The sequence below is a fragment of the Myotis lucifugus genome, unplaced genomic scaffold (genome assembly GCF_000147115.1).
Source record: "Myotis lucifugus unplaced genomic scaffold, Myoluc2.0 scaffold_110, whole genome shotgun sequence".
In the NCBI taxonomy this organism is placed as follows: Eukaryota; Metazoa; Chordata; class Mammalia; order Chiroptera; family Vespertilionidae; genus Myotis; species Myotis lucifugus.
This window is the reverse complement of record NW_005871158.1, coordinates 1,845,072-1,862,914: the sequence shown is the minus strand read 5'-3', so window position 1 is coordinate 1,862,914 and position 17,843 is coordinate 1,845,072. Positions and strand designations below refer to the sequence as shown.

Sequence of the window (17,843 nt, the reverse complement as noted above, 5' to 3'; positions counted from 1 at the left end):
TCCGGGTGGCGGACACAAAGGGGCTGAGCTGGGCACTAGACTTGGGGGTTTTGTTTTAGTCACATGAAGCCGAGCAGCCAGTGAGCAGTCGGGGGAAGGGGCCGCGATCTGGCCGGGGCCCGGGGGCTTCGGGGAGCCCGGCGGTCCGCAATTGCCTGGCACCGAGTAACGGGGGCGTCCGAGGGCAGGACCGGGCCCCCGTCTGCGGGGCTGCTGGCGCTCCGCCCGCCCCGCCTGTTCAAGAAGCTGGCACTCCCTCGCTCACGAGCGGCGAGAGCGCTATTCCTCTCTTGGCTAGATCTCGTATGATTTTGCGGTAGGTGCCTGGGAAGTAGTGCCAAGAGATTCGCTCCCAGTGCGTGGTTTGCAGAGAGCTCGGTGGGTGTCCGCTCAAGCCTTTTGCTTCTCCAGGTCTGACCCCCTGGCTTTGTGTCCCCGGGAGCTTACCCTCTGCCCGAGGGAAGCAGGTGTGTGCTCGACCTCCCGGGAGCCCGGAGGTGCGGGGCCCCGCACGCACCCTTCTCGGTGATGGGCAGCTGAGGGAGTCGGCGGAGCTAAAGGCTTCTTGTGGCCAGACTTCCGCAGACGGCTCTCGTGTCGGGACCCATCCGTGGTTTATTGAGCCACCTTTAGTGGAAAACTTTTCTTGAACTGTTCGCAGTCATGTTGACATACATTTAGCTGGTGTATACAACTTAGGTGTAGGCTGCAAGTTTTATGTCTTCCTTCAGAAGTCATTAAGAAGTAACTCAAACAAGGGGATCCAGGAATGATCGTCCTCTTTTGTACACAAATCAATCATTTCAACAGAAATGACAAAACAACGTCTCTTCTGGCCAGTCCCGACTAATGCCAGTCTTGTTGCATCTTGATGGTAGATTAGATTGGCTTTAATAGAATATTGCCTCTCTGCAGTAGCTTAGGCTTTTTTTTTTTATATATGTCAGAAAACATTTCAAAAAATAGACAACTCAAATTGCTCAAAAAAAGGAATCTGGCTGTTTGCCTTCAGTGCCATATGTAAGTATCCAGGGAACTTGATGGCTGCAATATTGCATTAGTAGGTTTGGTAAGAAAAAAATCAGTTTTTATAAAGTTATAATTTAGACATTTTAATAGGTGAAACATGAAGGCTTGACTAATATTAATAAAATGATATGTATATTGCTGTTAAAATCATAGTATTGTAAATTTTAGAATTCCTAACATGACTTAAAGTTATACTGCACTTATGACTTTGTGTATTGATAATAACTAATATTTGAAGTACAAAATTTGGAAACGACTAATGTTTTGGCCAGATCACATTAACAAATTAAAATGATTGAAAGGATGCTTAAACACATTGCAATCACTAACTTGAGATCTCTGTTCAAATTAAAATTTGGACTTTCCACCTTTACCTAAAACTTCCATTTTCCGTGTGTGTGTGTTTTTCCCCCCCAGATTTTCCCCCTTTTAGCTTTTTTCCTAACAGAGCATTCTTCTTATATTAATGAATAGGACTTATATTAACACATTGACAAGTGTATTACTGAATCATAGTTTTAGAATGGAAGGAATCTCAAGGAACACTAGTCTCACCTTCTCTTTTATGCTATATTAAGGGCCAGTGATGATTAAGTTGGCATAATGGAATATTCTCTCTCAGCTTCTTCCCCATTGCTCTTTTCATTGCTTATGTTTTCTGGTATTAGAATGCGACTGTCTACAACTAACAGTGGTTAAATAAAATAAGGGAGTATGTTTGAGAATATGTGTTAGATACTGTAATATTCATGAGAACTGTGATAATAACTTATTTAATGAGATATAATGACTTAGGTTTTAAAGTGATTTTCATTAAAACCAATATAATACAAAATAACAGACATTTCAGATAGTTTCACAGCAATATTGTGTTTTAATTGGGGGTTTTCAAAAAGCAATTATGATCCATAAATTAAAAAACAGCCCTAGCCGGTTTGGCTAGGTGGATAGAGCATCGGCCTGCGGACTGAAGGGTCCCAGATTCGATCTGGTCAAGGGCACATGCCCGGGTTGTGGGCTCGATCCCCAGTTGGGGGCATGCAGGAGGCAGCTGATCAATGATTCTCAACATTGATGTTTCTCTCTCCCTCTTCCTTCCTCTCTGAAATCAATAAAAATATATATTTAAAAAACAAACAAAAAAAACGGGTAGCTTGGTAGACTTCTTGAAAAGTTTGAGATAACTGTCATTACTACCAGTTATTACCTAAGAAATGAGATGCATGCTGAAAACAATGGTGCTAGTGCCTTTCATTTTGTAATAGGGTTGTAGTTGTGTAATGGACTTGCTACTTTGGCCCTATTTAAAAACAACTTAAGACTAATTACTACTGAGTAGTATATCTGTAAATTCTGACAGAAATTAAACAAGTAGTAAAATCATTTATGGTGAAATATCACAATTTAACTTTTTGGATATCAAATTTAACAAAAACAGTTAAATCATGTTGAGGTTTTAAAGCTTTAATGGTCATTTAAGGTACATTTAAATCATTGACTTTTCTAAGAAAGTTGATAAGCTATTTTTATATTTTTCACCACTATGTAAGTGAGTGGGTTTAATTACACACTAGTCTTGTGATAATTAACAATACTCCCAGATTATTTGTAATTATAAAATGACTCCATCACCTGCAAACCTTACATATTTTGCAAGTTTAATTTGTCATTCAGGTTATAAGAGGGAGAGTTTTGGTTGTGGTTGAATTGAGACACTCATAGTAGAAGGAGAAAAGACTCCACTAGAAGTGATTGGATGATACCTGAAATTTAGAGAAATTGGTTGTCAGAAAACATCAAGTTCACCTTTCTCTCATTCCATATACACATTTAGGGTTACTTATTTAGACTCTCAGATTGTGATTCCAAAGGAAAAGAGTGGGTCTTAGTCTTGTAGGAATGTGTTTTCCATAACTGGTTTGCAGGCATATCTTAAAGCAACTGTAGTTTGCACCAAATTCAGAAATTGGTATGTTGAATTATCCAGTCCTAATTTTATAGAACACTAATTTTAGGAGTCGCCCCCCCCCCTTTTCTTCTTAAAGTGAGGGAGAGAGAGAGAAAGAAACATCAGTGTGATAGAGAAACATCGATTAGCTGCTTCCTCTACAAACCCAACTAGAGATCAAACTCACAACCTAGGTATGTGCCTTGACTGGGAATCAAACCCACAACTTTTTGGTGTATGGGACTATACTCCAACCAACTGACCCACCCAGCCAGGATGAGAATGTCTGTTTTGTAGGTGGAGGATCTGTAAATATTGCACAAAATTAATGAGATGTAGCACTGACTGAAGCAGTTCTAGAAGTATACTGCGTCTTTTAATTCAGGTTTATTAGAGGAAGTATGTTTGCGATTACTTGTTAATTAGATACTATTATATTAATGAGAACTTTTGTGACAATAACTTAAAAACTTACTTAATGAGATATGATGACTTAGTTTTTAAAGTGCAAACCATTTACACCATTGAATTCTGAGAGAATTGAGAATACTCAAACTGATTCTAGCACTGGCTCACCCTGCTGGTTGGCTAAAATATTTCTTTTTCCTGTTATAAAAAAATATATATATATATACATAAAGATCATTTGAGACCTAGAAGGTAGAACACCAAATTCAATTCAGGAGATGGTGCCTTTATGAAAAAGTTTTTATCTCAAGGGCCTCAGTCGCTCTAACGTTTAATTTTTTTCTTAGATCTGCCAAAGTTGAACTGTAGAGTTGCTGTCTTCTTTGAATTTACTGGGAACTCTTATTGTGATTATGGGAAATTAGTATTATTTAGGACATCCTTTGACAATTAGCTAGAAAAACAAGAGTCCTGTGAGATAACTTTCCAGGAAGAGAAAAGCAGAGGTTTTCAAGAGGGAGAGAAGGATCATGTCAGGGCAGAAGCAGCAGCAGTGCAAACTTCTCTTGACTGGGGGAAAATGAGATTGGATTAAGGTTAGTGTTTCCATGGGATTTCCTTTACATTCTCCCTCTATCAATTTTTGTTCTACTCTGTGTCTACAAGCTGTAGGCTTTCCCATTTCACTTGGGATTCTGGGAAATGTGATCTTGTAAGGAACTTTGTGAAAAGTACAGATGTTATTTGTTCTTTGAAATTTTAGTCTGTTAGTCTAGATTGGTGCAATTGAAGTTGGTTAGAGAAATACAGATTTTAGGTATTGCCTTTTACTATGTATATATCATTCATTGAAGTTGAAAATACAGCTTCTAAGACTTTTTGTACAAAGTCCAGAAACTTAAAGGTTATGAGTCAAACAGGTTAATTTAAAATGAAAAACGAATAAAGTATTAGGATGAAAGTAATTTATAGTTTACAAAGCATATTTACCTATGTTTCATCAATTATTTATCAAACTTTTAAGTGATTAACATTTTTTTATTGATTTCAGAGAGGAAGGAAGAGGGGGAAAGAGGGAGAAACATCGATGAGAGAGAATCAGCGATTGGTTGCCTCCTGCATGCCCCCTACTGGGGATTGAGCCTGCAACCCATCCCAAATCAGACCTTGACCTTCCAGTTCATGGGTGGATGCTCAACCATTGAGCCACACTTTCTGGGCATGATTAACATTTTTATCCTTTCATGTTGTTCATCCTTTTACTCAAAAGCCTAATGCATATCTTTTTCATCAGTTTCTCAAGGGAGACGTTAAATATAACTAGTACTTTCAAAACACCATTTATTGGGGAGGAGTGATTTCTAATTGTTAAATGGTTTGTGAAGGTGGATAAAAGCCTTGCCAAAGTTGGAATTAATTGCCTGTTGCTTACTATCTACTTACCAAATAATACACACACACACACACACACACACACACACACACACACACACACGGTGTGTGTGTATATATACAGAAAGTCATAGTTGCATTTATAATTATGTATAAACTAGAGGCCCAATGCACGAATTCGTGCACCAGTGGGGTCCCTTGGCCTGGCCTGCAGGATTGGGCCAAAACTGGCTCCCTGACATCCTCCGAGGGGTCCCGGATTGCGAGAGGGCACAGGCCAGGCCGAGGGACCCCAACTGGTGCATGATCGGGGCGGGGGAAGGATGCGGGAGGTTGGCCAGCCAGGGAGGGACTGCGGGAGGGCTCCAGGCCGGACCCCAGCAGCAATCTAACCTACTGGTCGGAGTGTCTGCCCCCTGGTGCACGTCATAGCGAGTGATTGAGCGGCCTTAGCATATCATTAGCATATTATGCTTTGATTGGTTGAACAGCCGATCAGACACTTAGCATATTAGGCTTTTATTATATAGGATAAAGAGGCAGGATGAGATAAGCTTTAAAAGTGTAAGCCTTGAAGTAAAATTGGTGGGGTTAAAATCTAGCTATATGAGCACTAGGCAAATGGTAATGGTAAATGATAATACCATGTACATCCTATATAATAAAAGTCTAATATGCTAAGTGTCCGGTCAACCGGTTGGCCGTTCAACCAATCAAAGCATGATATGCTAAGGCCACTCAACCGCTCGCTATGACGTGCACTGACCACCAGGGGGCAGATGCTCTGATGCTCCGACCAGTAGGTTAGCTTGCTTCTGGGGTCCGGCTGATTGGGACTGAGTGAGATGGGCTGGACACACCCTGGAGCCCTCCTGCAGTCCCTCCCCAGCTGGCTAACCTGTGTCTCTCCCTGGCCCTGATTGTGCACCAGTGGGGTCCCTTGGACGGACTGGCCTGTGCCCTCTTGCAATCTGGGACCCCTCAGGAGATGTTGGTTTTGGCTTGATCCTGCAGGCCGACACCCCACTGGTGCACAAATTCGTGCACTGGGCCTCTAGTAATTTATATAAAGTACTTAGCTTTCTAGTATCTTTTAGAATAAAAGTAGTTATTATTATCATTGTTTAATTATTTTTCTACTGTAACTTGAAATTTTTTACCTGGGTGATTTGGATTTATATACCTTTGCTAATGTTTTGGACTCCTATTTACAAAGGCAAGGTTGTTAAAAAGGAAGTCAGAGGTAGGTATCACAGTGTGGTTTCTCCAGTTTTAGCTGTTCAGTACTTCAGGAACACATACCATTTTTGACCATCAGCTGATGAATAAATGCTCTTGGAATGAGTACATTTTAGTGAAATTATTTCCCAACCAGTGTGTTGGTTTGTCTTTGTTACAACATCCTGAATTTCTTTATCCTTTAAATTGTTGACCATGAGTATGGTGGTGACCAATAGTAGAGAGACTAGGGTTGTGTAGCTATGTATATTTCTAAGTAATGTACATCTGGATGAGAGTAAAGAGTAGCCTCAACAGTAGTTAGGTTGAGGAGAGGCATGCTATTTTTTCTTATTTTTTTAATTCTCCCCCAAGGATATTTTTTCCAATTGATTTTTAGAGAGGATGAAAGGGAAGGGGGGCGGGAGAGAGAGAGAGAAACATCGATGTGAGAGTGACACATCGATTGATTGGTTGCCTCCTGCATGCACCCTGACTGGCGCTGGGGAGCAGACCACCACCAGGTACATGCCCTTGACCCTTTGGTCCGTGGGCCAATGCTCTAACCATTCTGCTACTGGCCAGGGTAAGACATGCTATCCTTTTCATTGCTTAGTCTGAATTGGGGAATTTTCTCAGACAGCATTTCCTTTTGCATTTTTCCTCTCCATACTTTGTATATCTGGGCTAGTATGGTCATAAACTTATTTTCCTCTTTAATTTTTTTCTACTGTCTACCTCCTCCCACCACTGTCACAAATTTTAAGTTATTTATATTTGTAGTAGTAAAAGTAATTTAAAGTTCACATGATAGGTATGAATAGGAAATAATAGAAGTTTCATATATGCTTAAAAAGTATTTTCAGCAGTTTGGAAAATGAAAGGGGGAGAGAAATTCACCCCTAATCTTATGATCATCACTGTATAATCATTAGTATTAAAGGAAGGGAGATAAGACTGACATTAATTAACCATCTATTGTGTTCTTTTTAATAATACTGTGATGTATATATATTTCTACTTTATATGCAAGAAAACAAACTCAGACTCAGGTCACAAAGATAATAAATAATAGAGCAGCCAAGTTTAAATCTAGGCGTGTCTTGATTTTACAGATGGGATCTTTATTTTGTCTTGTCCTTTCTTTCTATATGTCTATCCTTAAACCCAGCAATCTTCAACCTTTTTCATCTCATGGCACACACAAACTGATTACTAAAACTCTGCCATACACACACACAAATTTTTTTTTTGCCTATTTGACAAAAATAATGTAATTTTGATTCATTTATATATACCAGATGGCTATTGTTGTAATGGCTATTGTCTTTTTTTTTTTTTTAATCTAAGGGGAAATAGGTTAGTGCCCAATAGTCAGGATGTTTTAAAAATTATTTTGGCCCACTTTCGCAGCACACCTTTTGGAAATCACTGTTTTAACCTAATTAATGCAATTTGTAAATTTTATCTCCTACTTATAAAACTTAACATTATAAAAGCTTTTTTTTCTTCGCCTATTCTCATTTCAAGTGGTGTCTTATTGCCCACATTGTTTATTCATACCACCATATAAAGGCTCTTTGTTTTGGTTGCTAGACTTTGGTATAGAGATATTGGTCAAAATGGAAGTTGCCGTTTTTTTTTTTTACTAAGTGAGTAGGATGAAAAATAATCTAGCTTTATCAGAACTAATATTCTGGGATTAGAAATGCTATTGCTTTAATAACACTATCCTTTCTGGTGCAACATTTAACTCAAAATTTGATATATGTAAAATGTAGATGACATTTTCAATTTATAGCTATATGAAGACAAAACTTCTCTTATATTTTCATGCTTTGAAATGCCTTAACCTTTCCCGTAAAAAATCTTTTAAAAATGTTATTAAAATTATATAGGCACTTAAATCCTGTTTAATTACTATTAGTAATTCCTAATTTAATACACTTTAATTTGTTAAAAGAAAAAAAACTTTATTTGGTTTTTACACTCTCATTGGGTGGATGACATACACTAAAAGATAATTTGTGGGGCATTTATAAATTGTATAGGTCAGCACTACCCAAAAGAAATACTGTATGTTACAAATATGGTTTAAAATTTTCTGTAGCCACATTAAAAAATAAAAAGAAACAGGTAAAATTAATCCTATTAATGTATTTTATTTAACCCATTATATTCAAAACATTTCAATGTTAACATGATTGAGATATTTTACTATTTTTTCCCCTATACCAAGTATTCAGAATCGATGTGTGTTTCTTATGACACATCTCAGTTCAAACTAGCTATATTTCAAATGCTTACTAGTCACATATAGTGCAGATATAGAAAGTTTTGTACAACTTTCATTTAATATTCACTCAATTATATATGTCACAAGGGGGGGCATCAGGATTTTAGAGATGGTTAGGTAGAGCATGGCCAAAAAAAAAGGCTGGGAACTACTGATATAAATATACCAGGTAACTTCTATTCCCATGAAGATGTAACATTTTCTGCACAGAAAAAGGTGCTTCTTGCTCCCTTCTATTAATTCCCCCTTAAAGAAGAAACACTATTCTGACCTCTGTCACCATAAATAAGTTTGTCTTATTTTTGAACTTGCTTATGGCATATTTTGTTCTTTCTAAGGGTAGTGAGAATTAATCCCAATCTGCCTCTTTTCTGTCTTTGTTTGACATTGTTGTATGAATTTGGATGTAAATCAGATGATAGGTTGTTGGTACTATGACCCTTCTGTTTTTTTCCAGTGTGGTTATGTCAAGATGAGAGAGATGTTTCTTAGATTTCATGAATAGTAACCCTTTAGAGGTTAGCTTTATGACTAAAAAAATTGTTTAGAATATAGAAATTAAAATTGCTTACACAGATAACATGGTTGTCTGTCTTGCTTTTATTACAATATTCTCTAGGCCTATAGCCAAGAAGTAGGTAGAGGAGGTCTTGGATTGCCTCCTTATATAGATGCCTTTTGGAAACTTTTTAAAGTAGCTTCTAGGCATTATGTAGGTTAGCTTTTAGGCATTTCAGGTTACTTAAAAAGGTATTTGAGTATTTCTGATTGTGATTGTAGGGGTAGGAATAAAATAATATGTTTATAGGTAAGTATCCACTCTCAACCAGAAATATTTTTTTGTTTAATAAAAAAAATTGTATCTACTTAGAAGTATTCATAATGTCAACAAAGCAGTTGCAACTTTTTTTTGCAATTACAGAGTGATACCCAGTTAATAGAGCGACAATTATTTTGTATAAGCTGTATCAGAGACAACTGAAGATGAATAAACTACCATCCCCATAAATAACCAGTTTGTGCTGTGCACCTAGAAGAACCTGCTTTAAATTTCCATGCCAATTTATGACCCCCATACTGTACCAGGGAAGGTTAGTGGCTACTGAAAATACCACCAGGACAGGGCTATCTAAAGACACATCCTGTAGTGTGTTAACTATACAAAAAGACACTACAGTCAAATCTACCATTTCCATTTTTTTCTTTAAAAGGAGTGAGTTCTGTAAATGCTGTATAGACAAGAAGAAATGCACTAGAACCAACTTAATCATCTCCTCTTCATCTTCCTCCTCCTCTTTTTCTTGCTTTTTTCAGCCTTGACAACTCCCTTTATGGATACTCAGGCTTTCCTTTAGCTCAATATGCAGCAATATCCTTTTTGTATTTCTCCTTCAGCTTAGGAGCCTTCTTTTCATAAGGCTGCTTGTCATCTGCAACAGTGTTATTCCACATCTTTCCCAGCTTCTTTCCCGGCAACCAGTGGGTAGGCCGGGATGCTCTCCTTTGTTTAAAGGAGACCTCTTGGGTGCATTGGGATCCTTGAATTTCTTTTTGTTTCCCTTTTAGGAAGGATATAAGTTTTCATTTCTCTCTCATAGCGGGCCTTGTTCGTCTTTGCCATGTCTTCAAATTTTCCTTTGTTAGTAGACATGGTCTTCCATCTCTCTGAGCATTTCTTAGAAAACTTTGAGAAGTTGACTGAAGCATCTGGGTGCTGCTGCTTGTGTTCCTCTTAGCAAGTTTGCACAAAGAAAGCATACGATGCTCGGCCTCTTAGGATCGCCTTTTATTTTTACTCCTAATTAATTTTCCTCAGCAAGCACAATCACCCAGTGCCCAGCCAGCTCACACTTGCCCTGGCATTGTCTCTATGGAGCTCAATTTACTGCAATGGCTGTCTCAACCAGAAAGATTTTGACACTTTTATGAGTAAAGAACTAGAATGTTACCTTAAGGACAGTTGCACAAAAAACTAAAATCCATGAAGGACACTTTATAAAATGCAAACTGAAATGGAATTATTTTTTTAAAATTTTTTTATTGATTGATTTTTAGAGAGGGAGAGGGATAGAAACATCAATTTGTTGTTCCACTTATTTTTTTTAATATATATTTTTTATTGATTTCAGAGAGGAAGGGAGGTAGAGAGATAGAAACATTGATGATGAGAAAGAATCATTGATTGGCTGCCTCCTGCAAGCTCCCCACTGCAGGGGATGGAGCCCACAACCTCGGTATGTGCCCTTAGCCTGAATCGAACCTGGGACCCTGTAGTCCGCAGGCCCATGCTCTATCCAATGAGTCAAACCGGCGAAGGCTGAAATGGGATTATTGGTCATGATTTTAACTTCTAGTGCTTGAATCAGTTTTATTTTTCAAATGGAAATAATGGTTACAGCATTGTCTTTTATAAAGATAGAGCAGCAGAAGTCTTATTGTATGTAGTATAACAATTGGTACTTTAGGGAGAAGGATTTTTTTCTGTAATATGTATTATAAAAAGAATTCTAAAAAGTACATAATGAAAATATGAGTCTTCATTCTAGTATGCCTAGTTTGGAGGAATAGATGTTTTGTATATTATGTAGAATGGACATGAAAATACTTTCTCATTAACACTTGAATTATGAATGCTTTTGAGGTTATGAATAAAAATGTATAAAGAAGTTGTTTTTTTAATTTGTAATAAGTTTGCCTAATACACTCTTGCTCCAAGAATTTTAAAAGTTGTCTTGAAGAGCCTTGGCTGGCTCAGTTGGTTAAGTGTTGTCCTGTGCACTGAATGAAGGTTATCAATACAATTTCTAGTCAGAGCACATGCCCAGGTTTTGGGCTCCATTCAAGTTAGGGTTTGTGCGGGTGGCAACCGATGGGATGGATGTTTCTCTCTCACATCAATGTTTCTCTCTCTCCCCCTCTCCTTTCCCATCTAAAATAAACTTAAAAAATAGTTGTCTTAAGAAATAAAACTGCATCTGTCAGCTTTTCTTAATAGGTTTTGTATTTGACAAGTGTAGAAGGCTAAAGCAAAATTGGTTAGATTAGCCCTAGCTGGTTTGGCTCAGTGGATAGAGCGTTGGCCTGAAGACTGAAGTGTCCCAGGTTTGATTCTGGTGAAGGGCACATGCCTGGGTTGCCGGCTCAGTCCCCAGTTGGGGACATGCAGGAGGCAGCTGATCCGATTATTCTCTCTCATCATTGATGTTTCTTTTTCTCTCTCTCCTTTCCTCTCTGAAATCAATAAAAATAGGTATTTTTAAAAATTGGTTAGATTAGACTTTGAAAAAGTATGTTTATTATCTACAAAATATTAAGACTTTATATCCTTTTCGGATAGATTTTAAAATTAAAAATAATTAGAATGTTATTAATAGCATTAAGAGTTGACTTCTGTGTGTAGAAAAAATACACTTAAGGGTATGTTCTATGTTTCTGTGTTTTGAAAAAAATGAATGTTATATTTGAATTTAGTTTTTGTATTCAGAAAAAAAAAACCTTGTTTATCTAGTTGTATTTTCTCTAACTTTCTCTTGTTTTAATTGAGTTAGGTATTATTCATTTACAAGGGGTAAGAATGGGAATGCTATACACAGCAAAGGATATGGTTCCTGCTCTTAAGATCTCATGATCTGCCAAACCGGTTTGGCTCAGTGGATAGAGCATCGGCCTGCGGACTGAAAGGTCCCAGGTTCGATTCCGGTCAAGGGCATGTATCTTGGTTGCGGGCACATTCCCAGTGGGGAGTGTGCAGGAGGCAGCTGGTCGATGTTTCTCTCTCATCGATGTTTCTAACTCTCTATCCCTCTCCCTTCCTCTCTGTAAAAAATGAATAAAATATATTTAAAAAAAAAAGATCTCATGATCTAAGACAACTTGAAGAGCACTTAAAATGAAACATTTAAATTACTGAGCTGGCATAAAATAATATGAATAGTATGTAGTAAGACTGAATTAATAAAGCTTTTTGGCAAAAAACTTTTAATCTATATTTTGAAGAAGTGGTCTGTTAGATTGATGGAGAGGGAAGGGAATATCAGAAAAGGGGAAAGGCATGTTGGGAATTGTGGAATGTGTAAATATTTTCCTTGCTTGAAGTAAAGTGTTTTATATGAATTTAATGAAAAATAAAGTTGATAAGATTGTGTGGCCTGAGCTGAGAATCTAAAGAAGTTTGGATTAGAAATTAGAAATGAGGAGTTCTACTGAAGGTCATTGAACAGAAATACAAGAAGAAAAATGAGAATATTAACAGCCAGATATAACATGATTGGGGAAAAGATTGAAGTGAGAAAGGCCAGTTAGAGGTAATTATTTTGAGATTTATATTTAAAAATAAGGACGGGTAGTTTTAAAGTAAAGAAGGTGAAATGCGTGCCTCCTAAGTTTATGTAGTGCAAAGTTAAAATAAGAATGGAACAATTTTATTTTCTTCTGGTATTGAAAATAAATTTACTTGGTCATACAGTTTGCAAGTAAGTAATTAATACTAATTGAGGCTATCTGCTTTGTTCTATAAAAAAGTGATGAATTTTTTTTCAAGTTTGATTTGAAAACTAACTAAAACCCCAGAAAGTTATGCCATCGTGGTATTTTCTGAGTTGCTAGTGCTTTGGACTTAAGAAAAAAACAAACTTGAGATGAATACTAAAAAGAGCTTCTATTGTAATTCTGTGTTTTGAGTTATAGTGGTACATTTTAGCCATGTTTTCAGAGACATTCTAATTGGTATAAGAGTTGGTGGACAAATGGGTGATAAGAAAATTAGTAATCTGGAGTATACCAAGATTTAAATTTGTTTTAAAATAGTTACTTGTTTTAACATTTAGGAATAGTTAAAAGCACATAGCTTTTATAGGAGGGAAAAATCCCTAATATATAGTTCCCTAATAATACTCTGGGCTGTAGTATTTTTTTATATTTGTTATTTAAGATATTTATTTTTAATGAATTTTCAAAGTTTTTAAATTGTATACTATTCCTTATAATGAATACATTTATTAAAATAGAAAATGTAGAACAATATGAAAAAGTTACTTGAGTAATATAACTTAAAGAATGTTTTTCTGCCTTTTTTAGAGTTAATAAATACAACAGTGTTTGGGAGTTAATAGAGTCTTAGCATTCTGAGAATAGTATGTTAGGCCTTTTTTAAAAGTCCTTACCTGAGAATATGTTTGCATTGATTTTATAGAGAAATATCAATGTGAGAGAGAAACATTGATTGGCTGCCTCCTGTACGTGCCCTGACAGGGGATCAAACCCAAAACCTAGGTATGTGCCCTAATAGGGAATCAAACCCCAAACCTCTTGGTGTAGGGGATGATGCTCCTTCCAGTGGGGCCTGGGTGATAGTATGTTAGTCTTATTATGACAAGTTCACAATGGAAATTTATTTATTTATTTATTTATTTATTTATTTATTTATTTATTTATTTATAGCTTTTAGAACAGAGAGGAGAGAGAGAAACATCGATTTGTTGTTTCACTTACTTATGCATTCATTGGTTGATTCTTGTATGTGCTCTGACCGGGGATCGAACCAGCAACCTTGGAGTATCAGTATAATACTCTAACCAGCTGAGCTACTCGGTGGCCAGAGCTCATGACAAGTTTACATTTTAACCGTTCTCTCAGTTAATAGGTTTCAGTTAGTAAATAAGTTAGTGAAGTTTTTGATAACATGGTAAAATAGATACATTTGACTCCATCTAAGTTACCTGTTGAAGCAAATCAGCTAAAGCAGAAGAATAGGTTGTCTCATACTACCACTGGGAAAATAGATTTCATCCATATCTTGGAAATTTGGGGTTTCTGTATAGACAGTACGGATGAGAAGTGATGACAGCAGAACTATCTACTGTTCCCTGATTATTCTGATGAACTAGTGGTATTATAATAGGAAGCTTTCGTGAAAGCCCTGCCTTGAACCTCTTTCTTAAATAGTTTCCTGATTATACCTATTTGTGCTACATACTTCTTGGAAATAGATGGATCCCACCTGTGTATGCTGCCTTGGGTCTCTGCAATCTGAAAAGCAATGAAAAATCACTTCATGCCTGAGGAGGGGGAGCACTGAAAGGGATGGAGACTAGGAAACCAAGTTGACTTCCATATACGTTGATCCTGTTGGAACAGCTCACACAGGTGGAGAAGATAGAGATAACTTTCAGTGGCTTTGGGGTAACCAATATTCTTGTGCTATGTGAGTGAATGTTTTAATGGTGGCAGTTCCATTAACAGTAATGCAAATGGTATTCTAAGTAGATGTCCTTTAGTGTGGTATTGCTTGCCCAACCTACTCTTGGTGCATCCATCTTATTTTCCAAGCCCTCTTCACCAATTTTCCTGTCAAGTTTGACTACCTTATAGTTTTCCAATAGTTTTTTTCTTAATTTAACTGTAATTGATTTCCTCCGTCCCCTTTTCAAATTGAATTAAAAATCTTACTGTGTGGTTTTATGAGTTTTATCTAGGTCAGAATGACACAAACATTGAAAATATGGGAATGGCAAAAATAATACTAAAACTTGCAAGTTTCATTGACATCAAGCAAAGGATAAAACCTTTCTAGGGCAAAACTTTTGAGTGGAAAACATTTTTTAAATAAAATACTAGGACTGCTAAACAGTATCAGGCTTAAACTTTTGTGTGATAAACTCAAACAAATAGCATTAAAACATATGAAGTAGTTTCTTTAGAGAAATTGGTAAAACTAGTTTTTTTTAGGAGACTTTAATTCACCTCTCAGAATTTAATAAATTAAGTAAACAAAAATTAAGGCTATAAAGATTTGAATAGCAGTATACTTTATTTAATAGAAGTATGTCAAACTTTGTTTCCAATAGAGAATACACATTCTTCTCAAATTCCTGTGAATTCTTTTGAAACTGTCTTGGGCTTCAATGAGAATTTGAAATTTTAAATAAGAATAATTGAATAGGTCAGTATTTTTTTACTACAGTATAGTAAAACTAGATGTTAAAGCCACAATGAGTCTACCTGCATGGTTGGGGTGTGTGCGGAAGGCAACCGATCATGTTTTTTTCTCACATCAATGTTTTTTTTTCTCTTTCCCCCTCCACTCCCCCCCCCCCCCTCGAAAATCAATAAACATATCCTTTGGTGAGGATTAAAAAAACAAAAACCTCTGTGTCTTACTAGAATTTGAACTTAAATTTCATACTATTTAGAAATGTATAACAATGAGGACATGACACATCAAAATTGATAGATGAATGAATATTCATTTAAACATGGTGGATTAAATAACCATTTACTTTTTTTTGCTATCAAATCTCTACTAGAATTGATTTTCTTTTTTTAAAAAATAGGCATAGATGTCAAGGGCAAAAAAAACTGGAAAGTTGATCACAACTAAAATTTTAGGAGCTAGAAAGCAACAAGTGGTAAATAACTTTTTAGATGTGAGAAAACTGAATTTATTAGTGGGGAAGTCCTAGAATTGGTGCTCTGTAGTCCTGGGATGCTTCAGTATTGGTGGCTGCAGGTACCTTGAAAGAATTGTCTAAAAGTCTATAATAACAAGTAAGTAACATATTACCAGGAAAGGGTCTCTTCAGGTTTCTTCTCTGATACAAAGGGATGATCTCTGTTCTTGTCACTGGGTACAGCTGGATTAAGGGTGCCATACTGACAGATAATTGAATAGAAATTTACATGTTGAAATGGGAATCACCCCCAGCCTCTTTCTTCTAGTTCTGAGAACACTGGGTGTTAGGCTCCTAATTCCAGAAGATGAGATTGGAAGATTCATCCTGTTACAGCAAACCTATGATCAGGGCGAAAAAGACCAAGTGATGATAACATGGCCCAGACTCATCATCCAAAAGTGACACCTATAAACACAGAAATTGCAGCAACTTTTTTGTTTCATTTTAACGTATGAGATTAAGGATCATTAAATGTTTTAGGATAATCTCTATGTGAAAGAGAAGAAGGAAATAGAAACTATTCAGGAAGAAAACTTTATTAAAAAAATTATTGATCAACAATAAAAACATATAAAAAGTTATTGATATATTTGGAAGGGGATAATTATATCTTTGAAACAAGAAAAACCAATCCTCAGAAAACAAAGAGCTCTTAGACATTTAGAACATGAAATAACAGAATTGGAAATACAGAATATGAAGGAAATTAAGAAAAATGGAACCAGAAAACCAAGATGGCGGCATGGGTAAACGCCTGTACTTGCTGCCTCCCACAACCACTTCAGAATTACAACTAAAAGACAGAACAACTACCACACAGAACCATGGGAAAGCTGGCTGAGTGGAAGTACTACAACTAAAGAGGTGAAGAAGAAAGTGCACTGAGACTGGTAGAAGGGACGGGCTGGTCTGGGACCTGGGTGTGCCGCTTTTTTAATCTGGAGGGTGATTGCCTCTGTGGAGGCTGCCCTGAGGAGTGAGGAGTCCCAGCCCCACACCAGACCCCCACCCCCAGGTCCCAGAACTGGGGAAAAAAGTCCCTACAGGTAGTAAGAACTATGGACTGTAAAAACCAGTGCGGACTGGGGCTGAGTGACACACAGGCTGCTGGAGACAACTGCTCCTCTTAAAAGGCCAGCACTGAACTGAATTTACAAGCTCCCGCTGGCTCTGAGCTCCAGTGCTGGGCGAGGCTCTGGGAGACCCAGACACATACAAGGAGAAACTGGACTGTCTGGCATCGGGGCAGGAACTTGGGGCAGCTTTCTTCCAGACAGAGGTGCTCGCCGCAGTCATTGTTCTCTTGCCTGGACCTCCTCGGTTCGGGGCTGACTGGAAGCCATGTCTGTTTGCTCCACCCAGAGATTCCCTGAGACCTTGCCCTACCCAATTTACAACCCCACCCAAGCTGTGCAACAGCTTTTGCATATGAATGGTCTGTCCTTTCTCAGGCGAAAACTCCATCAAACAAGCTGCAGCTGGGTCAGAGCTGCAAACCTATAAATAAAAGGCCCCCAAAACTGCCACTGGCCCCAGCACTAGCCTACCTTGCTTCACAGCTGGGCCTTGTCTGGGCACTTCCAAACCCAATACAAAGAGGAGGAATCTGCAGATCTCTCTGTAGCTCCTGCTGGGTGGCCTCAGGCAGTGGCACACTTTGCACCTCCCTGGAGACCCAAGAGCCAGTGTACCAGTGGTCAGTGTGAAACAGTACCAGATTACAACTCTTCACATCCATAAGTGACACACTCAAAGGGCAGATTCACTGAGCACCAAAGCCCCACTGAAGCAAGTCCTCCATAAGGGTGTCTCCTGCATAGCAGCTTTCCCATTGTAGTCGCAGCTAGACCCCACAGCCAATTGGCCTGGAGGTCAATTCCTCCCAGTGACATCAATAGCAATCAAGGCTCAACTACAACAAAACTCTGCACACAGCCCACAAAGGGGTGCACCAAGAGTGTCCACCTCAGGTGATTGGGGAGGCTGAGCCACTGTGCCCTACTGCACAAGGCCACTCTTTTTAAAAAATATATATATATATTTTTATTGATTTCAGAGAGGAATGGAGAGGGAGAGAGAGGTAGAAATATCAATGATGAGA

At 37.7% G+C, this 17,843-nt stretch overlaps 1 protein-coding gene and 1 pseudogene across 1 annotated transcript in view; one reads left to right on the top strand and one right to left on the bottom strand.

Annotated features, from left to right (window-relative positions):
- Window positions 1-379: 379 nt before the first annotated feature.
- ZNF644 (zinc finger protein 644) overlaps window positions 380-17,843 on the top strand; it is a 125,391-nt gene continuing 107,927 nt past the window's right edge. The window contains exons 1-2 of the mRNA XM_014459577.2: window positions 380-1,020; window positions 14,279-14,435. The gene's annotated coding sequence lies outside the window, so the exon portion shown is untranslated. The remainder of the gene's footprint in view (window positions 1,021-14,278; window positions 14,436-17,843) is intronic.
- Window positions 9,127-15,940, bottom strand: LOC102419104 (annotated as a pseudogene).